Genomic DNA, 19344 nt, shown 5'->3' with positions numbered 1-19344 from the left:
GATTCATCCGCTGCCTGATGGCAGACTAGAGTAAGGGACACAATGGTTGGAACGTTTATATTCAGGATTTGTCATCAATCTCATATAAGCATCAAAGTAATATGGATTGATTCCATTCTATTTCAAATGAAAGCTTGATAGGCTTTGGTGAAATTGAATATGATACAAACATATCACTGATTTCAAGAGTTAAGTCCCTTATATTAGGTCTATCTTCTTAAAAAGGCAATGGGAATTAGATGCTTACAATAATCATCAGGACATAGCAGTGTCTCCTGTATAAGTGGCAACCAGAAATCCAGATCAAACTAATGCATACCACAACAAACAATTTTGTTCCTGAATGATTGCAGACTTTACAAATGTAATAAATCTGAATACCTACATTTATACCTTGAGATAGCAAAAAGTAAATGGCCAATGAATTTAAAAAAAAACCAAAGTTTTATCGATAAATAAATGAGCTAATTTTGACCTCTATTTTTCTTTCCATGTTAAGAAAAGGCACACGATGCGTTCATTTAGTTGTTGCACAATGCTTATGCTTGTGCATCCTGAATATGTCTAGAACATTATTACTGGTAAAAAGAAAACATTTCAATTATAAAGAACTCGTCTGCGATGATATGAGCAGGGGTATATAAATGACTTTCATAATGATATTTTCTGGTATTTTATCATTCATATTTACTTTGTTGTGAGCTATAACGTGGACTTGAAATACATATTGGGCAAAATTTCCTGTCTTACAATATTTGAAATACACTCACAAAAAAATAATTCGTTGGCGATATAGATTTTGAAATGCGGATCGACGTATCTGTGAAACATTCAATTCAGGCCACGTCTAATTGAACTTTAAGCCCGATGTCACTTTCAAATTGAGTTAAACCTCAATACTAAAACAAGAATTATAAAAATTCCGATACACATTGATAAAATCAATACCCCTAGAAAGTCAAATGGGGGATTTCACTATACGAGCCCTAGTAAGCAATTTCAAAGATTGATCTTTCTATCGCGAGTAGACAATTAGTTGAAGGGAAATAATTTTCTCAACATAATTTGTAGATAACTCGTTTGTGGAATCGCTCGAAGGACCCACTTGCTGTAAATGTCTTATTGAGATAAAACCATTTTCATATTTGCCCCAGTTATTTTTGCCGATGTCAGTCGACACGTGAATTCGAATTTGTGACTTTTCATTACTAAAAGAAACTTATTCGTTATGTTTTACTACGTGTTCTACAGGTCTTTCTAATTATTGAATAATATAAAAGCAAATAACTTATTTCATTTATACGAGATAAGATCCGTAATCTAAAAATGCTTTCGAAACATATTGGATGTACTTTTTGGTTGTCGTCACAATAAAAGAAGCCAACACATGAGCGTTGAAAGACATTTCACAACTACCTGATTATCTTGTACCGTTAAGATGTTGTTAACTTTGGTAGCTGTCTTATTTGTAACGATGGAAATGATTGGATATTCACGTAAGTAAATTATGTGTAAATAAGAGTGTTGATTTCAATGGACATGCATGGATCATGACCTGGGACGGGCACATTCAGGGGAAATGTTAGTACATGTATAACTAAATGCCGAGTAAAATCAGGCCTAAGATGTTTTTTGGGTAATACATGCAAACATAATATATATATATGTTATATCAATTTTGGGTAAATTTTAAAAAAAATAGTTAACTTATAAAGAAAAATCCATAATTAAAAGTACCCATCCCTCATAATAACTTAAAACATTTTACTGACGACTGCGCCATAATCACATTGCTTAAGCAATATCAGTCAAAGTGTTTTAATAAGCCTCGGCTAAAGTTTGGCTCAGCTAGATTCCATGTTGAATAATAATGTCAGTATACGGTTTGCGTTCTCTTCTCTATCAACTATTACAAATTCGAGGTACTACAGTTTTCGGAATTTTTCTTTTCTAAATGCGATTAAAATACAATTATGGCAACTCAGTGCATGCGATATAATGTTTTATGGGACCCTTACAAGAGATATTCAACGAACGCATGGCCGAGGTCGATTTATCTTACAAGTGTTCCATAAAAAAATGATATTGCAAGCACCAAGCTGATATAATTGGTTTATTATATTTCTGTGTAGAAATTGTAGGAATTTTCCACTGAGTTTCTCTCAATCACGATCTTTGAAAAAAATATTTTGTCTATATTAAATTTGGTCCAGTCAGTATAACCACTTTTTGCATGTAATTGTTTTTGAATGCCCTTTTTTAAGTGAGCAAATTTAAGCATATTCCTATTAGACATTATTGTCCAACAGTAGATATTTTGCAAACAGATGACGTCAGCCATGAAATATCACCTGTAATCAAAACGTCACAAAATATGGCTGCGTCAGAAATTCATTGAATAGTGAAGTTATAGTTATTAACCGATATCTACGAACAACAGGGGTATATTTGTTAAATTTCAAAAACAAAGTTGTTTTTCTGTATGAATTACTATTGTCACTTAACTCAAATCTTGTATATGAGAAATTGAAAATTGTTCATGGGATTGCCATGAAAAAAAAAACACTTTATAGTAGCAGTAATTGCAGATGAAATATTTCAAAATAGTTTACCCTCTTCGTGTCGATGCTTATTTTTTATTTTATTTTATCTATTTTTTTTTTTTTTTGTTTCGCAACTTTTTTTCTTAAGCTTAAGACTGAGTTTCACGAGTTGTTTCTTAATTACAGCTGATTCGTTCGTCAGCGCACGTGGTGTTTTGATAGAGACAGAAACTCAACGGGTTAAAAGGTCAAGTCTTGAAAACCAACAAGGTTCAGGATGGGCTGAAGAAGAAAAAGGTCCTATGGAAGCACAAAGAGGACATAGCCATGTCCACTACGAGTAGATTCCGAAAAGGATTGGCAGACGATCTGATCGAAATATCAGAGGACACCAACGTGACAAGAATGAAGAAAATGAAATAAAATAAAATAAAAATACACAAAATATTGTTTGGTAATTTTACATCAAATTTAATTAAAATAAAATATTTTGCATTTAAACTTTTAACATTTTTTATTTACTTTTCCTCTTATATAACGTGAAGATGTTATGAATTATGAATGTTCTAAATGAATACACACTCCCTGAGCGATAACGATAACAATCATTTCCATTCGACAAAAACAAACATATGTAGCATTAATTTCATCATGAGATATATGAAAAAAAATCTGATTGTTTAAAACTGAAGGAGAAGTCCTAAGTGATTGTCCACTTTACCCTGCGTATAACTTCACTCGCTCCAACTAACGATGCTGATTGGTCTTGCTCGAAGAACATGCTCCTGCCACGGATGAATCGAAGTCTTTGAGTGTTTTAACTAAGTCTTTATGGTTGCAGCTTTATGAAAGTCAACTGACACCTTATGGTCTGCATATTTTGTTGACAAGTACCCGGGCTTTTTCTCTATTGGTCAGATTTCTTTTTGTGTTTGCAGTTTGCAGTTGGGACTTAACTATACGCTCCAGCTAGTCTAAATAGTGGTTTCCTGTTTTTTTTAGGTTTTTTATTATTTATTTATTTATTTATTTATTTATTTATTTATTTGTTTATTTATTTACTTTTAGGTTCCATAATTTGATATTCTGACTGATAAAGTTAATAGTACGCGAATTTTTTTTGCGTTTTTTAATTTACAAAAAAAACATAGGAAGGAAGTAGTGTAAATATGGTAAAATTCGGCTATGATACGAATGAGGATCCAGAATTCAAATGTTTTCCTTTCATTAAATCGCTTTATTCGTAATATAATAAATTGTATTTAACTGTGCGTCAAAAAATATTGGAGTTTCTGAGCTATTTTTTCCTCATATTTATTTCAAATTTTGCACATTTTCAATTAAAAGAGTGAAGCTAACCCGGAACTCCTGGGTCTGTCACAGTTAAGAGTACAGGAAACAAAAGTGCAATGCCTTACTAGCGGACATGAATGACCAGACCGTGGTAAAACAATGATAAGATGAAGTTTCTGTGGTTTATTTCGATTCTAATAGGACTAGTTTCTTCATGTTTTGATCAGACGCAGCCTATGCGTTGCACGAAATGTTGGTTTATCACTTTTTTACCATGGCTGTGGTCTGAAATGCTTTGAAGCACGTCATATTAGAATTACAAATGTACGTTTACTACCACCATACTATTCATTAAATAAGTGTGAGATTTGTATGTAGAACGTCTGTATAGCACATTTTAATGTGAACAATAGCTTTTATAAAAGGCATAAATACGAATATATAAATTTTAAAAGTTTTAATTTGTTCCATTTTGATTATCTCTCGACTTGAAACTATTATTTTAATTTTAAAAAAATGGCATCAAAAATTTTAATTCCGGACTTTGGTCTGCATTTCAATAAAAATCAAAGTAATTCATTGTCATTTAAATGAAATTTTGGGCCTTATCAAACATATTCTTCATCAAATTGCTATTACTTCGCGTCCCTCGTCGTCTGACGTTGTATGTAGATAACCATCTTTGAAGGTCTTCTCCTCTGAAACCACTTAATGAATTATTACCAAATTAAGTTGTCATCCTTGACGTAACTACTTTACAAATTGTATCGATTACGTTGAAAAAAATGGCCGTTGTTAGTAATTTTAGATCTCACGGTTTTAAGTTATTTCTACATATATCTCAAAAACTATAAGTAATACTGGAAATTATTGTGACTTCACTACTCACTCTGAAGAGCTCTACAGATGTCGTGAAGTTGTATGGTAACTCTTTATTGGAGGTAAAAATGACTTGATAACCGTAACAGTAAGAAAGAAATGTATCAGCAGCACAAGCATCTAACACTTATTTAGGACGATCTAGTCAAAACAAAATTTATCGAAATAAAAAGCCAAATCCATCACCGAAAGGTTCTGCCGTGTGCAATACAAAGAACGAAGCCTCACTGTTTTGGGTATTTAAAATTTGTAATACTGCAAATTAAAATAATGTCGATTCATTGTTGGAGTTATTACCCTTTAATAACCAAACAATACTATTTCTGTGATGTGTAGCTTATCACTTGAAAAAAAACATAATAGATAGAAGCTTTCATTTGATGTGATCATCTCAATTACTAGGTATACAAAAGGCCTTTTTAGTCCAAGTGTATGAACATTCTTTATAAGAATTATTGCTTTTAGATATAAATAAAAATGCATTAAGATTATAATTTGAAGATATAAATAAAAAAAAAAAACTCTTTCAATTGATATAAAGACCCTAATGAAAAAGTATAATAGAGTCCTAGTTGAATAAGCGCTCTTTATTTGAATCATTGCCTTTGAAAAGCCAAAAAGGCTTTCTTGGCCTGGTGAGCGAATCAGACTTTGTCGTCCTAGCAAAAAATGTGGGGCATAATAATCGCATTGCATGTATTTAGACAACAAACACTTATCTCGTCGATCGCCTTTTCATTCGAAGGAACCCATCATGATTTTTAAATTGAGTGGCTAAATTTCGAAAGCCATTTATTCCTAATTTATTGTCGAATAAAAAGAAATATGTCGGTAAGTAGATATTTTTATAGAACTATATAAAATCTAATCGTTTAAAAACTCTCATACCCCCAACCAGGTAGTCCCATTTACTTTGATTTTAAGTTTTTTTTAAATCATGACAAAAATAGAATTGTGCAATGTTCATTAAATTATCAAAGCCCAAGGCCTAATGATACTCGAATTGAATCACCAAACTAATGATAAGAAAAGACAAAAATCAAATAAAGTATAATTTCTCATGAATACCAGGTAGTCCCAGTTACTTGAAAATTGAGCGTTTTAACACATTTACCAACATACAAAATGAAATAAAATTATGCAATCGATGTAAAGTAGTACTCCTGCTAAGAATCATGCAAATTCTTTAATATGTAATACACCTCAAAAAGCCGTTTTGTCATTTTTATAAAAAAAATTATTTAGTTGCTTTATAGGTCTATATGATGAAATGTATTATTATTCAAATATGTCTGCTCTTGGGAGATAATTCACATTGAAAATCCAATGGTTTCTATTGTATTTTAGTGTCATTTAAAGAGTTATCTCCCTATATTTTGAATTCTACAGTACATTCTATATAATTTATATTTATTATGATCAGGAGTTATATGAAAAACAAGATGTTAATTTCTGTTTACTTTAAACTTTAAATAAAATATCAAAAATAAAAAAATATGTAGGCTTTCCAACCTTGAATCACATTTGGCATGATTATTAACTTGAGTACTACTTAAATAATTGAAAATTCAAGAAATAAAAATACAACCAAACAAATTATAACGTTAGTCTGTAGAAAAGACGAGCGTACTTCTAGTAAATGTTACAGACAATTAAAACTATCAAGAAATATTGATTTGTATTAATATAGAGTATTAGAAGTGTTAAAAAAGAAGAACATACCCTAATTAAAACCATATGTACATGTTTTATTAAAGGATTATTTTTTTTTCCAGAATTTATCGATGTGTAAAATCGGACCATTCACTCACAAAACAAATGAAAGTCCAAAGGACTTTTATGTCATGTTTGTGAGTGAACGATCCAATTTTACACATCCATAAATTCTGGAAAAACAGTGTTTAATCTTTATAATTCCAATCCCTAACTTTCTGAAATATTTTAAAAGTTTTTTCTTGTAGGCTCTCATTCAGTGAAAATGACACCCAAAATTGACATTGCAAATGGCGACATTCAACCGACAACATGACATGCTTGTCAATTTCAATGTTCAAAGTGTTTACGGACTACTGATAACTGAATTCTTTTTTAAAATGTTTTGGATATACAATGACGAAAATGAATGGAATAAAGCAGATAATACCGTTTTAAGCCTTTAAATGACTGTATCTTTTGTCAAAGCGATGGTAGATGTGTTGTTTACGATATGCACACTGTTGTAAGAATAATCAAGGGAACCAAGGTTATAGCGGTAACCAAAAGAATGTGATCCAGGGACAAAGACCAGACATGGAAAACCGACATACACACCAAAGAACATTAAGTAACTAAAATCATACATACAAAGTAATAAAAGCAAATGTGCAACTCGGACTCCACTAAAAACTAGGAGCATGGACTAGTAGGGTAAACGTCCTCTGCTTTTCTAGAAACACTCACCGAGTTGCTCATAAAAAGTCAAGTCCGGGGTAGTCATTGCTGAGGTCATTAAGGCAACCTATCATAATACACGAAAAAGACATATGCTAATTAGATTGGAATGATTATTACAGTGCAACCCGATTCAACATTCTATGTAACCAAGAATTCAATTATAGTCAGCCAGCCTTCAAAGGTTTATGATGCACGTTCTTATTGTAAACAATAATATGGAGTAGGCATTGTCTAATTCAGCGAGATTGGTCAAAATAATAAAACCATTACAAAAAGTGTGGGGGACGGATGACAATTTTTGTTCAGCAAGTGCAATATTTCTATTCAAATTCCAACAGCAAAAGAAATCGATATTTTTATTTGAAAATCTGCCTTGTTAAAAAATGGTTTGGTTTTTTTTTTAATGAATGAGCAAGAAGCACTGACTTCCCGGCTGGAGTTAAATATTTTTAACTGCTTGGAACGAATGACTTTTTTTGTTAGTATATTGGGGAACCTTAAGGGAACTAAGATGGTATATGTAATAACCGTAGAGCTCACACCGCTCCGTGGTGCTCGCTATAATGATTTGGTTGTGATGGTTATAAATATTTATAAAGAATAATCAACGGAACCAAGGTTATAGCGGTAATCAAAAGAATGTAATCCAGGGTCAAAGACCAGACATGGAAAACAGACATGCACAACAAAGAACATAAAGTAACTAAAATCATACATACAAAGTAACAAAAGTAAATCAGCAACTCGGACTCCATTAAAAACTGGGAGCATGGACCAGGTGCACCGGAAGGGTAAGCGTCCTCTGCTTTTCTAGAAACACCCGCCGAGTTGCTCATAAAAAGTCAAGTCCAGGGTAGACAAACGAGGGAAGGAAAACTATGACCCGTTGAATAAATCAGTTTTCATGGTGCTGATGGATACACCATAACGATCCACGAGTTCATGATAACGGCCATAAGACTTCAATTTTGTAGCAACATAACTCTGTTCCAGAAGCCTATTTGTTAGAGTTCTAGCGCGATACAAAAAGTCTGCGTAGTTTCGGCAAGCTCTGGCATAACGTATGAGTTGTGATATGAACACTCCATACGCAGGCGCCGAAGGGATGTTGCCACAGATGAGAGGAAAGTTGACAATTCTGAATGAAAAGTCATCACGTTTGTTGTAAAGTTTGGTCAATAGTTTTCTTTTACCATCGATTTCTAAGTGTAGGTCAAGATATGAGGCTGACTTCACAGTGTCTGTAGTATCCTTTATCTCAATTTCTTTTGGGTAGATGCGATGTATCAAATAATACGTCATCTATATGGCGGAAACTGAGATTGAAGGATCTAGCCAAATGATATTCTTTCTTTCTGATCAGATCAGCTATAAAGTCAGCCTCATAAGAGTGAAGGAATAGGTCACCAAGTAAAGGAGCACAATTTGTTCCCATTGGAATGCCGACCGTTTGTTGAAAAACACGTCCACCACACTGGACAAATATGTTGTCAATTAAAAATTCCAGCATTTTGTAAACATTTTCCTCTGTGTATTTGGAAGATGATTTGGAATTATTTCTTACAAAGTATGAGGAATCTCTACCAAGAACTATATATTTGTATCTAGGTGTACCATCTTTTTTGGAAAAACAACGATGTATAATGTTTTTAAGTCGGGATTTTAACTGAGTATGGGGAATAGAAGTATACAGTGTTAAATAATTATAAATATTTATATATAAGTTATAAATATTTATAAATGAATTATAAATATTTGTAATTGTCTTGGATTTATAGATATTTAAAACTCAATTATAAATATTAATAAATGATTTTTAAATATCAATAAAGAATTATAAATCTTTAAAAATATAAAACAATTATTAATATTTATAATTCATTTATAAATATTTATAATTGAATTATAAATATTTATAAATAACATCATCATTACAAATATTTATAATTATTTATAAATATTTATAAATAGGCATTTTTGTCAACTTTGACTTGCCATATGCATTGCATCTTGATTATCACAACTAAGCTGATATGTTGCTATACCAAGCTTATACACTGTCACTCAAAATATCGCCACCACGTACTTAGAATAGTGATATATTACCATTACAGGCTATCGATCATATGCAGAATCTGCAGTTGCCAAATCCACCATTGCATCTGGAATATCTGAGTTGAGATGAATGAGCTCTAAAAAAAGTCTGCAATCGACTTAATTAGGAGGAAATAAGACCCAGAAGGCAATATTTTGAAGCGGGAATTACTGCATTGCACAAATGTGATTATCATAAAATATTGATAGAGGGCAAAAATGTCCGCCGAAGAATTAAGTTCAGCGTTAAGTCTTGTTTATTGTTGTTCTTACAGTATAATTAACATATCCATACGCTGAAATTACGTTTTTCTTGTATCATAATAGGAATACCTGTTATATATGCTGCAAACGCCAACATCGTTAAATTTAACTATTGCATTCCATGCATTTTATTTGTCAAATCGTACAGAGACGGAATTCTTTAATCTCATATCATTCCCAAACAGTATTGGAAATAATATATATATATATAGAAAGGGAAAGAAAATAATCATAAAGCTTTGAATATATCAGACGTATTTTATGCTCTGAATGTAAGCAACAACAAAAATCAGTCATTTTTAAGCGTTACATGTACCACAAAATTTTGTATTTACGATATGATTCTCAACTTTCATTACTTCGATCGGGCGTAGCACTTGACGCAACTTTGTTGATTTTTAGTAATGATTTTAAGCCAAAACCGAACTCGACTAGTCCAATAAGTAGATCTAAAAATGATATAAGCGATATCCAGAAAATTACCCATTCTCTTCCATTTACATTTGATACATTCGTGAAAAACGGCAGTGCAGTTTCAAAGTCATTTGCCAAATGCAATAGTAAATCCAAGCATTGCGGCATCGTTCAAAATACTGAGCGCTTTATAGCATATAAAGAACACCTTTAACCTTTTGGCGTCGATAATATACTTAGGATTGCTACCATCAATATAGTTAGACCCGTCCTTCTGGCTACAGAACTTCCAAATCTTCTCTATCGTGTATAAAAATATACCGACTCCAAAGACGATATATATTGAAAAACATGCAACGACAGCATATCGCAATCCGACTTGAACTGAAATGTTCTCATTTGTCTCTAGGTTCAGTAAAACAAATTCTGCGATATCAATACAAATATTGTTCCATACTCTTAAAACCAAACACAAAGCAGAGTTTGCTCCACAGCAACGCAAACACTATTAACATGAAAGCAATGTCTGGTAGAAAAGACTCCATATCGTTTGCCTCGCAGATTATCGAAACTTTAAAACAATACCTGTCTTCTTTCACTTTATATGGTACAATTTCAACAGTCAAGCAGTTTTAAATTAAAGAGTGGTACTAGTATTGCTTCCCTGTGCATATCAATGTTATAAAACATAAAGAAGTTAATGGGATATGTGTGAAGTGGTTCTGTTATTAACATTAAAAAAGGAAAAAGATCCAGCTATTCTAGATTTAAATGTTTTATCACAAAGGAAAAATCCATGTTTAAATTTTGTATGTGCAAGGTCAGATTCACAAGATGAATATACCACAGTATTTACTTGTATTGGTATTGTTTGGTTAAACGATCATTCAACTAAAGAAAATGTATGGCATTTTGAGAATATGTACAAATAATGAATTTTTACATAACATAACTAACTAAGGAGTTTTTTTAACGTCCTTGACTACCCTGTCGGGTCTCGCACGGACGGTACATAATATACAAAAATACCACTTATTTATACTGCAAAATTTCGATATACATCAAATAATCATTATTACTTTGATGGGTTAGCTTTATTCTTCCTTTGTGTATCTTTCATATGTTTGAAATATGCCGTATGTCGTTCACAGATAAATATGGTTGCCAATTACCTGCTTGATCGCTAAATTGTACAAGCATGATTCCAATGAAACAGTTCTTCTTTACGATAATTATTCTTTCATAATCTTTATATTTGTCAAAGGATTGAAAATTAATTTTCACAACATAAGATTTCTCTCGGGCTATGAAAGACGTGCATATCTGCGTTTTCAGTCCTTTTTTAAAACAGCAACAATGAATTAAAATGATCAGGTTTTTTTCTGTGGATTTGGAGTAACAGAATGAAAACTGGAAAATTCGAAAGCTGTTTAACTGGTGCTATTACATAAGAATGATTTTGTAATTTTTAAGAATTTGTAAAAAATAAGATACTTGCCATTATTGTTTTACAAGTGTTCTGATCATTTTGGAGGTCATTTTTTACAGTCTATGAAATATGAGTATGCAACTAAGATGGGATTTGGAAGTTTACCCGGTTGATACAACAATGGAATGGTGTATGAATGGCTATATATGAAGTTAGTATAGGTATCCATGACAACAGAGGATGTCACTTTCAGCGTATTTCGCAGATATCTTGACAAATATTTGTGGTTGTCTATGAACATAATAATACTTGAGAATGATTATATGTCATACATAAAACAATAAATATTCTCTAAACCAAATAATTTATGTGTGTATGAGTGTAAAATCATAGCAAATTTTGTTTTAAGCTAAATGAACTACAAATGAGTTGTTTGTAATAAGATAGGTTCGGTAGAAATAAGTATTTTATTTAATTCTACAGTGTAAATAAATTATAACAACACTAGATAACACATTGCATTAGTAAAAGGGTTTTTAAGCCTCGGTCAATTCCAGAATGCAATGTTCACAACCAAACGTTATTAAGACATTATGGTACTTTATTTTAATTGGTCCAAGCGATTGTAGAAATGTCGAGTTTGAATTTTCAAATCATTGTGTTGATTTAATTGGAGGTAAATGTTCGTGACATGTGTTAAATCATTATAGTCATCATTTATCAAGTGATTGATGCACAGTAAATATTGATATATTCGATTTTATTTGAAAAAAAATTAGTTCAAGCGAGTTACCCCCAAATTTGGGATAACTCTTTTCGTGTTATATACTAGAGAGTTGCATATTTGATAGGGGTAGCAAGCCCATATGTAATGTCTCTATATTGTGTATTGTCTTATTGTGTAATCTGATGGATATTAATGTTGAATGTAAATGCCCCCTGAGGGACCATGATTGGAATAACAAAAATTTGAATTTGAACATGTATAAAATGCAAATATATTTTCTCCAGTGGAAAAATATTCATATTGTTCGAAATAATAGCATATAATTCAAGTTTCAAATTGATTAACTACACAATATACCTTATATACTAAATGCATAAGCTATCTATTACGCAAATAAAAGGTGTCTAGAAAAGCAGAGGACGCTTACCCTACCGGTGTACCTGGTCCATGCTCCCAGTTTTTAGTGGAGTCCGAGTTGCTCATTTACTTTTGTTACTTTGTATGTATGATTTTAGTTACTTTATGTTCTTTGTTGTGTATGTCTGTTGTCCATGTCTGGTCTTTGTCCCTGGATTACATTCTTTTGATTATCTCTATAACCTTGGTTCCCTTGATTACTCTTTATTCTTCGTCTCCTGGTTACCTTTTCTGTTATAAGCAATGTCAAAAACAGGAACTAGTTTAAAGGTTCCCTCGCCGACCGCCGCGCCCAAAAGATCGATGAATAAATATTTTGGACAAGTTTCGCATGTTTTATTTAGAAAATGTGGTTGCAGAATAAAGAAAACAATACATGAGCAGTGGCGAAAATATCAATATATTTATTTTTATTCGCTTCCAAACAGTCAAATTAGCAAGGGGAACCCTGGCGATCTGACTCTTAAAAGTTTGTCAAATGAATTATATATTTTTCAAGCAATATACATGTATTATATATTACTTATGTCATTAGCTATTCCATACTTTTCATGAACCTCGTACGTGTTCTTGTCAGAAATTTGTAAAAAAAAACTAATTAACATTTGGACACTCCTACAAAGCTAGACTAGATGTATATCAGTGTAAATTGTTTATTTAGATGTATATATGTGACTTGCTTAAAAGGACTAGGTACGTTTAAAGAAGAGTTTTGTGGTATTTTAGCTTGGTTCGTAAGACAACTAAAAATACAGCATAATTATTAATGATTAATTGATATTAATGATTGTTTTTCATTGACGAAACGTCAGTTGCAAAGTTAAAAAGAGGAAATAATTATCATCAAGAATAACATACATTTTTTATAAAAGAAAAGCTATATAGACTTTACATTGCCTTTCATCTGCACAATGGGAAGTAATTTGTTCACCGTGTCATACCTTTTATTCCTCTTTCATCTAGCCTGGATGTTTTTACGAGCAATTCGGTGGGTGTTTCTAGCAAATCAGAGTACAATTACCCTACCAGTGCATCTGGTCCATGCTCCCAGTTAACTATTGTTCTATTTGTATGTTATTTTTTGGTATTTCGTTGTCTTTGTTGTGTCTGCCTGTTTTTCTTTTCTAGTCTTTATTTCGGATTACATATTTTGTTTTCCTTATTTATATTTCTGGCTCTAAAATGTGTGTTTATGCCAATAATGCGTAAGATTCTAGGAAAATCTGCATGTTTTTTTTTCGTTTCTTTGATAACCATACGTTATGCTGGGGTTACTCTGGGAGAAAATTTGGGGACAATTAGAAACTTTTCCTTTCCAATGACTGTTCCAACGGATAGTTAAAAGTAAAGTGATCAAAGGAAAATAAATAACTCATAGAATTTGTTAATAATCCGTTCTTGTCTTGACCATAGAGATATACGACCCATTCTGTTTTTATCATAGGTGGCGTACGTTAATCTTTTTGCAATTGTGGCTGAAAGTAGAGATGAAATACTGCATATTCTCAATATCGAATTTGTCTTCGCTGGTTTCTTTTCAACATGCACCTGGTTCTCTTTCGTTTAGTTTTCACATAAAAGTGTACTATATATTTTGCTGCAATTATAAAATATTCAAATATCATACAAAAATTCAATACATTAAGAGATTAATAGTGTTATCTATAATTGCTTTTAACATATTGCACGTATTCTTGCATGTGTGGAACGAATTAACGACCTTCAACTAAGGCACCTGGGGACTATAATATATCATAAACAGCCTACAACCATCACCCAAATTTGCTATATCTACTAGACGCGATTTTACCGTTTTGTCAAAAGATGCTGTTAAGTGTCCTGCTTGTTGTTTTTATAACCATGGAAGGGATTGTCTTTTCACGTAAGTTATGTAAAATCAAGTATAAAATACAAAAATACTAATTATATATATATTGAAAATATTGTTATGCTGTACTAATAATCTCTTCTTTTACATGACACAATAACATACAGTTACTCACATCCTCTCCTATGACATAATTTATCTTATTTCAATGCTAATTCCTAAAATTGTAGGTGCACCTGGGGTGTCTTAAAGTTTTCTTTAGTCTAATTCTGGATCCAACTGTGACAGTGGGTATTTTCAGGTGCGCTCCTCAAATAGCTTATATTTATGATATTTTGATAATATTGTGAAAGGGTTTTTAACTATTTTGTATGATCGGAGCCTGAATGCCTTTACAAACAGATCAGAGGATTCGCTCAGATCGCGTGTTTAAGGCATTTAGTCGGAATTTTTTTATGAAGCTTTTTTATTTCAATGTTGTAAGTCTTTATGCAAAAAAGTTCAACTAATCCAAGAAAAATGTTCAAATATACGTTAATATTATTTTTATTAACAATTTTTTTTAATTATGTTGTCATTTTTAAGATTTGCATTTTTTGTATCCTAATACATATCGCGTATTAAGTTTACCCTTTGCTTCTTCGTATGTACCAATAGATAAATTAAGGTAGATCATACCTAATACTTTAAGTAAATAGATTTTTCCTAATTTTTCTGAAAGAAAACCATGCACAAACATACTGTAAAACTTTAAGATAAAAAAACATAGATTCACCGAATTTCATTTACAGATAATTGAGCACAAATATAGTCAATTTTTTTCGATAATTAAAAAAAAAACTGATATGTACAATTTCTTTAAAAATGTAAAAAGAATATTTATTTGACATTACTTCATATTTCAGTACGAAAATTTGGAGTCATCGAGCTTTTGTGCTTGTAATATTAAAAAAAAAACTGAAATACCCGTCATATTTCTACAGAACATTTTCACATCAATTATCCCCCGAAAGATCTGTAATTTCACCATATATAGATTTATGCCCCCAATAAGTTAATCTTTTTGAGCAAATTAATACATTTTTACATCATTTATAACACTTTTTGCGCATGCTCATTGAAAATGCATACTTAAAATGATTTTGCAAGATGACAGGAAAGAAATCGCGAACTTGCACTTTTATTCAAGTACATCCAATAATTCTACTTAAAACTAAACAAATCATACTTTCTAAACTTTTTAATTTTATAATAGGTAAAAAGGGTATTGTAAAATCATGTGAATATAATATCCTAAACATACAAACCTTACCCCTCTTCTCTATTGGCCCCTAATCAACAGTAAACTCTTTCGTAAAACACCTCAACATCTTTTACCTGATTCAACGGCAACATGGCTTTTTAAAAATCATTTCATAACACATATATGGGAAGTCAAACTGATAATTTATTCAGTATTATAGTATCAATTTGTGTACATCATTAGAAGTTGTATTATTTATTTAGTTATTGCATTTTTTTTTTTTTTTGTTTGTTTGTTTGTTTGTTTCTTGTTGTTGTGGTGCTTGAATACAAAACATTATTGGGAATGTTTATTCAGATTGTAAAATATTTCAAATTATATGCAATATTTTACATTCAAAATTACCCATTTTCAGCTGTTGTCGAATCATATACTGGCTCAGACTATGTATTAGAAAAAGAGCCAACAGAAATTCACCGTGTAAAACGGGCAAGGTTTGATAGTCAAAAGCAGGCAGGAGAGCCTTCGGTAGAAGGAAGATCGAAGAAGACCACAACAGCAAAGTAATCGAGATTCACTTGTGTTCAAGATTGTGATCGAAAGTTCACCAACTGTTGTGTAGATGGGAAAAAGAAAAATAAATAAACTATTATTAAAATCATTGCACTCTTTTATATCAAATAGCCCGCCATTTATTAATTCATTGTCCGGGTATACAGTTATTCTTGTGTTTTTCTGTGCGGTGATTCTTGCCTTTCCGCCGATGGTTTATTTTCAACGGTAATTTGCAGACAAATGTTTTATAATGAATTAAGAACAATATATGTATTGAAATATGAAAAGGTATGTTTTAAAGATATTTAACCATAAACAGAAATGAAAGCCCAAACAACACATTGTCTCATCAACGGTCATAATTTATGACTAATATGACACGAATTTACGAAATCATACACTGACAAGTCATATTTGAAAGCTCAAACAACATATTGTCTCATCAACGGTCATATGACACGAATTCACACAATCATGCACTAATCCAATGACAAAGACCAGACAAGCAAAACAGACACACACAACAAAGAACAACGGTAGGCTAAGCGTTTTCTTCTTTTCTATAAACACCCGCCGAGTTGTTCATAAAAAGTTAAGTCCAGGGTAGACGATCGAGGAAAGGAAAACTATGACACATTGAACAAATCAGTTTTCATGGTGCAGATTGATACACCGTAACAATCCACGAGTTGATGATGACGACCATAAAACTTCTGTTCCAGAAGCCTAATTGTAAGTAGTCTAGGTCGATACAAAAAGTCTGCATCGTTACGGCAAGCTCTGGCATAGCGCATGAGTTTTGGTGTGAAAACTTCTTACGTACGTAGCGACTTAACTCGATGCGAGTGCAGTCACTAGTTCTGAAAACTGAAGTTCCAAACCGATGGACTTCTATCGTAATTAATGAACACATTTTGCGTTTAAGTGAAGCTTCAAACTATTCAGACTTATTTTTTCTAACACTGACGTTTAGGAAATGGAAAGCCGCAATTTATAATACTACAAAATAAGTAAAGCGGGACTGGATTTTAGGGTTTCCAGAACACAGTACTAACGATGAATGGTGCCAAGAGAGACAACTTAAATGTCTCAACGCAAAATTACCGAGCTGATAAAATCTGGGCAGTAGTCAAACAAATGATAACATCAGAGTAAAAAAATGGAAAGTTGAAAACCACCGCAATGGTCCTGAATTAGTAAAATTGCAACCAGTCAAAATCTAAAATCAGTAGTCAATATGTGAAAATGAAAAAAACTTAACACAATAAAAAAAATATGTAAATCCAATCAACGAGTTTCAAAAAGTCTTGAATTTTATAACTTTGTGGGGAATGTACTTCAAGTCCAAGATGAAATAATAATATACAAGTGAAAAAAAATATGTTTGTCGGAGACAGAATATTGTCAATGAGATATGGATATTGGAAATAAAACCTTTTATGCAGCGTATGAGACGTATTTTCTTTCTAATAACGCAAACTAATGTTGTGTCCCTCAATTAATGGTATTATTTTAGTTATCACTAAACAGTATGATAAAAAATGCAAACCACAGCAATTTTAGCAAATGAAAAACAAGCAAAAGCAGCATAGCAAAAAATCATAAAAATAAATGTAACACAAACACGCCTCAAAACAGGACTAAAATGCATATAAGTCTGGAAAAGTATACGTCTTACGCCAATCTAAAATCTAGATGATAAATGTGAACTCTTATGGAATATGGTACAGCAGTACTACACGTCAAATAATTTTACTGAATACAAAAATGACATTAATAATACATGAGTGTTTCTTAACCTGAAATGTGTAAAATCATGATATGCACTAGAATATTTATCTCCTATTTAGCGAAAGGAAAACATATTTACATTAAGCTGTCTTATAATGTGAAGTCTTCATAACGGTATTCAACACGCATTTAACTAGCACTGAGAACCCGATTTCTTCTGACAGGAAGTCAATAGGTAATACATTCACTACTTCCGTATCTTCAGCAAAAGGAAAAACGTTTAGTTCAGTTAAATCATGAAAAAAAATCCCAGTTTGTGTAAAACCGTAAAAAGGGGTAATCATTTAAAAAAAAATAACAAGCTCCGAAAGACGTCTGAAGATCACTCTAGACGCTGTGCACAGCCCTCAGAAAATGCAAAAATTATGCGAAGTCGGGAAATGTGAATGATTTTACGCGACGTTATCCGATCGTCAAACGACGTTTGAATAGGTTATGTAAGTCTCGTCGTGTGACCCCGTGATTTCACGAAAATGTGTCCTAGTCTACCATTTAATAGCATGGAGATTAGTCATTTAGAGAGCGTTGAGTTCAGTGTGAAGGGCAAAACATCAAAAGATCTTTTTGTATAAAAATACCGATAAAAAATGACAAATATCTATTTATACATGATAAAGATATCAAGAAAAAAACATAAAATAGAAGATTTTACATTGTAATACAGTGTTTCGAGTACCCGGAAGTAAACAATAAAATGCAGATCGGTCTTCGGTTTTCAATACGTTCTACGTCGGAAATTCGGGTAAAGAAAATGAAACTAGAACGAGAATTACATACCCTACTGCACATGAACATTTTTCGAAAATTTCGAAAGATCTATCTCAGATGGCATACATGTAATATTGCATGGAAACAATTAAGGAAGGAGCAAGGAGCATGAATAACACATAATATTGATTAGACAATACTCGTACAGAAAAAAAAAACACATTATCGTTCATGAACAAACACAAGCTTGCATATAACATAGGAAAGCACAGATGAGCTAAAGCAGTCATGTATATTATAAAAAAGAACGTCTAGAACTTTTACATTTTGTTTTGTACAGTTTCACAGATTCATTCCAAATAGACTCATTCCACAGAGATTATTTCTCACAATCACAATGCTTTCACTCTAAGATTAAATAAGCCCTTTTGAAATAAAGCCAGTTATTTTATTAGAAGAAATTGAAGAAAATGCAACTCGAATTTAATAAAAATGAGCAAATTAAACCGTACGAAAATTCATTCAAGCACCACATAGTAAGAAAACTGTCTGCCTTTTCTTTTTTTTTTCAAATTGTTTAATTTGGTGAAGGATTTTTATAGTAGGTCTACTGTGAAAATCTTTTATTTGGTTATAAGAAATGATTTTTTACAATACAGATTGAAATACGACAGATATCTTAATTTTTGAAATTCCCGCTTAATTCACTTTACACCGGAAGTACTA

General features: G+C 31.8%; 1 long non-coding RNA gene across 1 annotated transcript; it reads left to right on the top strand.

Moving 5' to 3' along the window:
- Window positions 1-14246: 14246 nt before the first annotated feature.
- On the top strand, window positions 14247-16213 carry LOC148602711 (uncharacterized). The gene is made up of 2 exons (XR_015916254.1): window positions 14247-14375; window positions 15980-16213. It is a non-coding gene; the product is annotated as an uncharacterized LOC148602711 (long non-coding RNA).
- Window positions 16214-19344: the final 3131 nt, after the last annotated feature.

Source organism: Perna viridis, chromosome 11, assembly GCF_037379345.1.
Source record: "Perna viridis isolate PV_CMFRI_1.1 ecotype Kerala chromosome 11, ASM3737934v1, whole genome shotgun sequence".
Lineage (NCBI taxonomy): Eukaryota > Metazoa > Mollusca > Bivalvia > Mytilida > Mytilidae > Perna > Perna viridis.
The sequence above is the reverse complement of the archived record's forward strand: the minus strand, read 5'-3'. Positions and strand labels throughout refer to the sequence as shown.